This window comes from Myotis lucifugus, unplaced genomic scaffold (assembly GCF_000147115.1).
Source record: "Myotis lucifugus unplaced genomic scaffold, Myoluc2.0 scaffold_24, whole genome shotgun sequence".
In the NCBI taxonomy this organism is placed as follows: Eukaryota; Metazoa; Chordata; class Mammalia; order Chiroptera; family Vespertilionidae; genus Myotis; species Myotis lucifugus.
This window is the reverse complement of record NW_005871072.1, coordinates 10,201,624-10,212,056: the sequence shown is the minus strand read 5'-3', so window position 1 is coordinate 10,212,056 and position 10,433 is coordinate 10,201,624.

Genomic DNA, 10,433 nt, shown 5'->3' with positions numbered 1-10,433 from the left:
CCTATATCCTTGAATGACTCCAACCTTACAGGAACATATCCAATAGTAACTGTGGCCCATTTGTTTAAAATGTAGTGATACCAAACCGAGGTTCAGCTGCCTGCTGCTCCAAAGACAATAATCAAGAGACAAGGACTAGTGGAAGAAAAGTAGGTGTATCCAAAAGCTGGAAGCTTGAGAAGATGACTCACGTAGCAAAGACTATCTTACTAACAGGACATGGCAGGGATTTTTGTAAGGAGGAAAAAGAAGGGGGAAAAAACAGAACAAAGGAATCAAAAGGAGAGGGTTGAGAGCTCTCCATTTAGGAGACTAAATGCAAGCCAACACAGTCTGTTCAGATAACTAGTTGGCTGAAGGTCAGCAAATCTCACGAAGCTGGAATGTGCGCTCCTTTTGAAGTTAGATCCTAGAATTCTAAAGCAAACAGGCTGTTTATCTGCAGTCACATATTAGTTAGCAGGTCATCATTTACAGAAATAAGGCTAAAAGAATGGTGAGGCAGGTTATAATTATAAATTTGGACAATTACTGCTCCCATTAGTTTTTTCATTGTTGTCTTTTTAACACACATCAAACTGTACTGTGTCAGGTAAGGTGGGAACTGTCCTAGTTCCGGTGCTATTTTCAAAAACTTTGCTTACCTAGTTAGGACACAAGATAATGACTCCACATCCAGGCCAGGCTAACCCAATTAATAGGACTCTTTAACTGAACCTGTCAGGAGTTCTTTTCACCACAGATTTCATAAAGACATATATTAGAAGAATTTGGAACACAACCCATCCCATGTAATAGTTATTAATTTGTTTATTTTTTTACATTTACATAGTCCCACCCTCAAGAACAGTGGTTCTCAACCTTGGCTGCACATTAGAATCACCTGGGAATCTTTTTAAAATCAGATTTCTGGGCCTCATCCTCTGGAAATTCTATTTCTTCGATACTAATGTTGTGGCCCCACCCCATAACAAAGAAACAGAATTTCCAGAGGATGAGGCCCAGAAATCAGGATTTTAAAGAGATTCCGATGATTCTAATGTGCAGCCTAGGTTGAGACACTGCTCCAAGACTCACTTTTCCAGCTAATTTTAAGTAATATCCAGAGGTAACTACGTATAACGAGGTGCCCTGGTTAGGAAACTAGGAGAACAGGTAGACCCTGGGAGGCAGTGAAAGCCTGAGCCTTTTATATCTCAGACTTCCTGTCTGCAGCTTCAGGAACTCCATGCTGGTGAAACGAACTGTGACTCCATTTCTAGGGCCACAGGTCTTTCTGAGTCTACTGATACTTAAATACTGAAAGCAGGTGAGACCCCACCACATGACTCCTCTGAGAACAGGTGTTTGTAAATGTGAACTGTTAGAAAGAGGGTTCATTGAGAAGAAAAAAACCTACTCTGTGTTTTAATCAAAGCCCAGAAGTGACTGACGCTTCCTACTACAAAGGCCTTTCCTGAGGTCACAATAACTGCCTGGTTGGAGACCTTGATTATCTTTTCTACTCGAGCAAGGTTTTGATTTTGATGTTTAGGAGCTTAATGCCCACTCCGTCGCTTTATTCAACTCTGCTCCTGAAAGAGTACTCATTTGCTATACTTGGAACTGCTAATGAGATATTGATCAATATAATTAATTAGCAAGCATAGAAACTTACTTGCATTTCAACTAGTTAATCAATAACAATACTCGGTATATATATCTTACTCTGGATGTGAATACATATGTATGTGAGCATATATATGTATATCTATATGTTCACAATCAAATAATTTCTGTTCCTAAAAACTGTATCAAAATATACTCAAGATATAAAAAATGTCATTTACTTTAATAAAATTATTATGAGACTAGAGGCCCAGTGATGAAAATTCATGCACTGGAGGTGGGGTCCCTCAGCCTGGCCTGCCCCCTCTCACAGTCTGGGAGCCCTCAGGGATGGGAGGTAACACCTCCATCACACCTCTGCTGCTGCCACTGCCGGCGGTGCAAGCTTCGGCCGCCCTGGTTACCTGAGCCTCGGGTGGCCCTGGGCGGCTGGGCAGCCGCCATCTGAGGCTTGCCTGCGCCTTGGGCCGGCCCTGGGCAGCTGGGGGGCTGAGAAGACTGGGGGACTCAGGAGGCAGGCATGTGGCGGGGCTGAGGGGACTGGGCGCCACCATCTTGTGGCTGTGGGCACCCCCATCTTTGAGGGCATGACAGTCAATTAGCATATTCCCACCTTCTTGGCTGTGGGCACCACCATCTTTGAGGGCAGGACAGTCAATTAGCATATTCCCACCTTCTTGGCTGTGGGCACCACCATCTTTGAGGGCAGGACAGTCAATTAGCATATTCCCTCCTTATTGGCTGTGGGCACCACTATCTTTGAGGGCGGGGAAGTCAATTAGCATATTCCCTCCTTATTGGCTGTGGGCACCACCATCTTTGAGGAAGGGTCAGTCAATTAGCATATTCCCTCCTTATTGGCTGTGGGCACTGCCATCTTTGAGGGTGGGGCAGTCAATTAGCATATTCCCTCCTTATTGGCTGTGGGCGCCACCATCTTTGAGGGTGGGGCAGTCAATTAGCATATTCCCTCCTTATTGGCTATGGGTGCCTCCATCTTTGAGGGTGGGACAGTCAATTAGCATATTCCCTTCTTATTGGCTGTGGGCACTGCCATCTTTGCAGTGGCGTGAGGATCAATTAGCATATTCCCTCTTTATTAGATAGGATAACAGTTCCTGATGGGTAAGATTTTTATCAAGCAATAGACATGAAATCTTGCAAGAGGCACAAGGATTAAATCACAGGTTGACATGTACAAACAGGACATGGTAAAATGAGAGGCTCAATATGGGGCATAGTATTCTCATGAATAGCCTTGTTCTTAAATTCTTATCTTTGTCACAGTCAACTTTTCCTTTTCATTTTTTGCTCAATTTGTCTACTTTTTTAATATTGCTTAGGATTGGCCCCAGATAGAAATGTGAATTGAACTCTTTTCTTCAGCCCCCATTTTCTTCCGTTCTTACCTTAAATCAGATCATCTGGGTGTCCCTTGCTCTCAGGCTACATTCACTCTAGGGATCCAGGCTTTATATTATCTAGCACACTGGTTCTCAACCTTCCTGATGCCGCGACCCTTTAATACAGTTCCTCATGTTGTGGTGACCTGCAACCATAAAATTATTTTCGTTGCTACTTCATAACTGTAATTTTGCTACTCTTATGAATCGTAATGTAAATATCTGATATGCAGGATGTATTTTCATTGTTACAAATTGAACATAATTAAAGCATAGTGATTAATCACAAAAACAATATGTAATTATACATGTGTTTCCCGATGGTCTTAGGTGACCCCTGTGAAAGGGTCATTCGACCCCCAAAGGGGTTGCGACCCACAGGTTGAGAACCGCTGATCTAGCACATGCCAATGTTTGAGACACTCACTGACCTTTTAAAAATCACCCATGCTGAATTCAGTTCCCTCAGGGATCCCAATTCTCAGCGACCTGTGCTTCTGTAGCCTTGAGGACCTCTTTAACAGAAGCTGAAAGAGCATGCTTTTAATAAAAGAAGTGAACCAAACAGTGAGGCATGCAAATGTAGGCAGAAATTTATGTATCTAATAAATGCACACAACTGGCTGTATTTTCCAAGTGAGTACCTCCCAGAGGCCCTGTCTTCTCATTCTTACAAAAATTGCTGTTCCTGGTTAAAGAATATTTATAAACATAAATATAAGCTTTTTTCATCAGAGGCTGTAGAATCCAATCTGATTCTGTATTTCACAAATCCTTTTGGCTCTCAGTACCTGTCATGTGCTGCATAAAAACAGGAATGGAGTTAGTTATAGGAATTATGTGGTCAATGAAAAACAATTCCACGCTATTTTGTACCTTGTAAACTTTCAGGCTGTTATACAGAGCGTGTCAACGCAATTCCTGTTGAAGAGCCAGATGTTTGAGTTTTGCTGTGATTTTTAGCCAGGCCAAGGAAAACCAGTGATGTGAAGTGGACATTATGAGCTCTGTGAGCTCTAAACCAAGTGATATCAGGCTGTCCCTGAACCTGTTTTCCTCCCAACAGAATTGTCACCTGAATATCTAATTAGTGGTTATAATTTTAACAGAAACTTCTAGTATCTATCAGAGCTACTTGAAATTAGCTAATATAGTACATTCATATTTCATCTTAAATACCATATTAGCTGAAATTTACATAGCAATAAAATATGTGGTGGTGTTTCCATGGAAATATTATTATTATATTAAACGACATTTCCTTACACTAAAATATTAATTGACTCATAATATTTTAGAACTGACAATGTTTTTTTCAGTGGCATGATACTTTAATTACAGTTCCAGAAATTTTATTACCTTATATTTAGAAACTAGAATATAGCTTTTACTTTCCAGTTTATGGACTATATCAGTTGTTTATATCTTAAGAGCATAATTGCTGTTTAAAAAATCCCAATAAAATATGCAAATGTTAGGAATGTTGCAGAGCCAATCAAAAGCTGCTGATGCACATGAAGCAATAATTTGAAAAATAGGAAGAATTAGGCTGTTCATTGAGAGTTAAATTACTAAGATTCATTCTCAGGAATGTGACTAGCCATCCAGAGAAGACCAAAGGCTCTGTATAAATACATGACTGATAGGATTGGGAAATCAAAATTTCATTCAAAATTATTAGGGGGAGCAATCTTAGGAAAGCAAAACTGAATCATGAGTTCAATTTGTTAAAGAGAAAATTAATCATTATCGCTACAGAATTCAGAGAAAGACTCTATGATCCAAAAAGTGTTGGCCAATAAAGATGATGAAAATGGAACCTAGCTAAAGACACAACCAGTCTCAGCTCATAGTAGTTAGAACTCTTTTATGAAATCAGTCATTCAGGCTACATTAGCTTTCAGCTCTTAAACACTCAAATAACACAACTAAGTCCTCTTCCTCTGATTCTACTTATACTTTTATTTTCATATAGCTTGGAAATGCTCTAAGCTGCCAAGACAAGTTCTTTTATTCATTTACTCATCACTTAACACATTCACACAATACTTATCACTAAACCATTCTGTATTTATTTCTTGACTCTAGGAGAACAACTTGTACCTCCATTTACCAGAACCTTTCCCCAAATTTTTGGTTTAGATTAGAAGGTGGTAGAGGAGAAGGCATTATTCTCTAGCAGCAGTTGCCAAGAGCCTTGAGGACTCATAGAAGTTCACAGAAACTTCCAGGTGAGCTGGCGAGGAACATCCACTTCGATGCTTAGGCAACTGGCGTTGGTGGCAGTAGCTACAATGACTTTTGCTACCTCACATCTTCCAACAGTATGCAAGCTTTAAATTTTTTCATCAGAATTTTGTCATTGGAATTCTTAGAGCAGCTTCTGTTTTCTCTCTCCAATCCTGATACAAGGTGATCTGATTTTCTTTTACCATGCAAATATATTATTTTTATTATCAACAGAGAAAAAATCACATTAGTCTAGGTGAAAACTGCATCTGACCAGAGTGTTATTTTTCCTGAAATAATCTCACTTTAATAATTGCCATCAAAATAAAACTATATAAAAAAGAAGCTAATAAGTCTCTTTTTTCATTCCCCTTCCTCCCTTCCTCCCTTCCTCCCTTCCTTCCTTCCTTCTTTCCTTCCTTCCTTCCTTCCTTCCTTCCTTCCTTCCTTCCTTCCTTCCTTCCTTTCTTCCTTCCTTCCTTTTTTTAACCTTTAATATTTGTGACTTTAACAAACTTCAGTTGATTAAAAATTTGTCCATGATAGTTAAAGTCCAGGGAAAGTGAGTATATATTTAATTTTTAAAAATGTTTATTTTATCTTTACCTGTGAACTCTCTGCTCAAGAGAAGTGATAGGATTCCCTTGAGTATTTACTGAGTATTTATGTAATTCATTATCACAGGTTGTAGAGAAGTATTCCAGGAAATATCCTTCCAAGTCCAGAATTTTCTATCAAGTATAAACTTGTCTTTACAATGTCAAGCTGTCAGTAGACTTTTTACTTTTTCACCAGGTTCCAGCTTGGAAGTATTATTATTGTGTTTGTTATTGTTTGGGGGGAAAAGTTAGAAACTTTAATTTTTTCCCCCCAAAGAAGATGGCAATCCAATCAGGCATTGTTATTACTCTAGACCAGTGATGGCGAACCTTTTGAACTCGGCGTGTCAGCATTTTGAAAAACCCTAACTTAACTCTGGTGATGTGTCACATATAGAAATTTTTTTATATTTGCGACCATAGTAAAACAAAGACTTATATTTTTGATATTTATTTTATATATTTAAATGCCATTTAACAAAGAAAAGTCAACCAAAAAAATGAGTTCGCGTGTCACCTCTGACACGTGTGTCATAGGTTCGCCATCACTGCTCTAGACTCATTCCCACGTTTGGATATATCATGGGTAGGATTATTGATGATAATTTAGGAAAAAAAGGTTGAAATGGACAAGATCTGAAGAGGATGTGATCATCAGAGAGGCAATTGGGTGGCAATTCTACAGGACAAATGACCCATTAACAGATCAGCAATTAGTCATTTCTTGTAAGAGCAGATGTGCAGTGTTCTTTATGGAATATGGTGTATGTTTGAAAGGACATGTAGGGTAAAGCAGTTGAGGCTTGCTATCATTTTATACGTCTCTATGAAATGATTAATTGTGAAAACAGATTTCGGATTTTTCTTGGTTCTCTCACTGAGATTCAAATAAGCTCTGTCATCAAAGCCCTTTTATACCCGAGCATAAAAAGAACATTAGAAGCCTGACCTAGTTGAAGTGGCTGACCAAATTATAATGAATGGGATCACAGGTCACAAAAAATCTTGCTGATAATCAAAAACTCTCTTCAGTGTTTTAGTTCCAAACTCTTTGAGAATGCTAACTCAAAATGTCAAGCTCACAGTACCTCCAAACTGTGTTGTCTTACGGTGAACCGAGAAATTTTCCTGCTCTCTGTCATGGTATCCTCCAAACCAGTCCTTTGCCATATCTGTTGCCACATTCATTATTGATCTCCATTATTGTTTCTCTTCAGATGACTACACACAGCACATGGCTACATATTCAGTTGGCTGCTAGTCCATGTTCATGCTACTGTTTGTCTGGATTTTAAATGGCCTTGTTTGTAATTTTCAATTTTAATATATGTGCTGCCAAAGTGAGCACTGTAATTTTCAAAGTCGATCAGGCTGAGGAGGAAAACTGTAACTGATGTGCAAATTGTGTACCACATTTTGCTTTGCATTATTCATTTTCATTATTCACATCATGGTGCATTTCTTGGAAAAGAGCAGAGAATTTTAAAAAAGTACTTTTCTAGTGCCTTGAGTGATGTTTTTCTACAGTTTGATTTCATTAGGGTAGGGCTCATCTAATTTCTCTTAGATTTGCAGCCTATTGATTTATGTCTATTGATCTATGTGGATTTGCATAGCTAACAGTAAATTTAAAGTAAAAAACAAAAACCCACAAACTTTTCCAAATGAATTTCAAATGACAAGAAACTAATCTAAAGACCATAGTGTGTTGAAGTCACACTCTCAATTGTAATGTCAGTTCCTTCCACTGATGAAACATGACTAATATCTGGAGCCCTCGATTGCTTTATCTCAGGTTGAGAATAGCCAAGTGAAGCTTCTAGGTCTGAGCATGTTTCATCGGTAGTAGCTCTGCCTTCCTGATGGGTATGGGAGAATTCCTCAGTCAGCCAATTTCTGAGGCACAAATGGTCAAGCATTTGTCTTGCATTTATTAGGATTGAGCTCCAATTTTTCATTTCTATGAAAATGTCTCAATTATAGATAGATTTCTGTTAGAGAAATGCTACAGATATTTTTCCCGAATCACTCCACTAACTCTAATTAGGGGTCAGAAAAATGAATGCTGCAACTTTTTCCCCTGTAGCCGAACTTCTATCTTAATGATTATTTCAGGATTGCCATGGCTTGAATCATCTAACTTTCTGTAGTTCCCTTTGATTTTTCAGCTTCAGTCCAGAAAACATCAATTTTCCCTTTTTGAGGGCTCATGCTTCCCTTGAAGTCACCTTAAACACCTTTGGCTTTCAGTTTAATCATGGAATATTTACCTCTGTTCCTGGATTACTTCCCCCCTTTCTGTGAATATATATCATCTCCCAAATTACTGCAGAAATTCTGCCTAGCTTGTTTGTTTGCCAAAAGGAATATATTTATATTCTCAATGGAAGGTGAATGTTTTGCATAGAAATTTGGATTTAAGATAATAGACTATAATCATTGTATTGGAAATAACCAGCCTTATATATAAAATATATAGGCCTATAGGAGGTGATTTAATTCATTCAACAGCAGTATTTTTGGTACGTATTATGAACCTGGCATTGTGTTAGGTTCTGAGATGCAAAGATGACTAGCACTAGTTCCATCATCAGGGGTTGTGGTGAAGGGAGAAAGGCACCTGAAGGGAACCACCATGCAGTGTAATAGTTACTGCAGTAACAGTGTATGTACCTAATGGAGACAAGGTGGCTCTTTCCTAACATTCCTTCCATGGGGTGGGTGGTGGTGGTTGGAGATATGAACATTATCTAAATATATAAAAGCCTAAGTGACTAGCCGATCGAATGACTGGATGACCAGCTGGAGCTATGATGTGCACTGATCACCAGGGGGCAGATGCTCAACACAGGAGCTGCCCCCTGGTGGTCAGTGTGCTCCCACAGCGGGAACAGCACTCAGCTGACAAAGGGGCACCAGTCACTGGGCTCAGGACTGGCTAGTGCAGCTGCGGTGGCGTGAGCATCCCCAGCGGACACTCCCACTGTGTGCCCGAGTAGCAGCGGAGGCAGGCGCAGCGGGGCCGGGATGAGCAGGAGTGGCACGGTGCTGCACCCAGCCCGGGCTTAGGCTCCTCTGCGGCTGCCTGCCACTTCCCGCACTACTTTGTGCTGGGATTGACACAGACAGTGGGCTGGAGCCTGATGAGCTGGTGGGTAAGGCTGGGCTGTGGCAGCGTGGAGGTCCACTGGCCCCCGCAGGCCAGGCCAAGGCACTCCACCAGTGCATGAATCTGTGCACTGGGCCTTTAGTAATTAAATAAGGCTAAAAATGTGAATGTCCAAGGTCATATAGATACAATAACTTTACTCAATCTAAGGGATAGATGACCTATATACAGGATACAGTATTTGCTTTTAATGACTGTATTTAAAACGACATTCTGCCTTGTAAAGTTTATCTGCTTAAATAAATTGCTATTCTCCTGTCTAATGAATAATTGGGTCCCTGGCTGGATTGGCTCAGTTGGTTGAGCATCATCCCTCTCACTAGGAGGTCACCAGTTTCATTCCGGGTCAGGGCACATGGGCTTGATCCCCAGTAGGGGGCATTCAGGAGGCAGCTGATTGATGTTTCTCTCTCCTCCCTTCCTCTCTTTCTAAAATCAATAAAACATATTTTAAAAAAAGAATAATTGGGAAGAAATGTTATTTGCATGTACCTTTAAAGATAAAAAAGGTGGGCTATGAAAAATGAGGAAGACCCAAGAAAATGAATGAGTCAAAGAGGCATTTTATTATCATGTAAAGGGTATTGACATCACTTCTAAAAATAACAATAACAAAACTTTGTATACACTAGATTCTTTTCTGACATTAGGTTTAGGCATGGCAGTTGAGAAAGGAGAAGAGAGAAGCTGAAAAACTAAACAGCACTCTATCTACTTTACAATTTTGCCTATAACTATCTAACCCTGACTCATAAATATAAATGACTTGGATCTCATCCATTGTTGAGTGAAAAATGGCTTGTATGTTTAATGTGATCCCATTTTATGAAAATAGTATAAATGAATATACAGTTTATACAATTTTATCCTTACATATGATATAAAATATACATGTCATATAAATACATAAAGAAATGCCCAGAGGGTAATTCTCCAAAATGTAACTATGATTATTTTATGTGTTGGGATTTGAGAGCTTTTACTTTATTTATTACACTACTTTGTTTTTTTCTGAATTTAAAAAAACTTTATTAGCAACACCATACACCAGGCATTGTGCTATGCTATGAGTATGTAAAATAAATCAAAAGCAGATTTAATTTTTCCTTCATGAATGTATGTTATTTTAAATAACTGAGAATAACAATGTATATAGCTAGAAAGATTGAGCAATAATAATTTTTTAAAACTCAAAGATATTCAATATGATCTCAGGACATTTGATAAAAAATTATTTGAGAGGTGTAAATCTGTCAGGTGTATTAGTACAGTCTCATATTGCACAGAGCATGAATGCCTACAAAATTAGAGTGAGTCTTTTAGCATCATGATACGCCTCTTCTCCAAGAATATTTAACCTATTTATTTAAGATGGGGATTTCTTCTGTGGCTAAACTATTTCTATCTGCTTGCAGTTAAAATTTT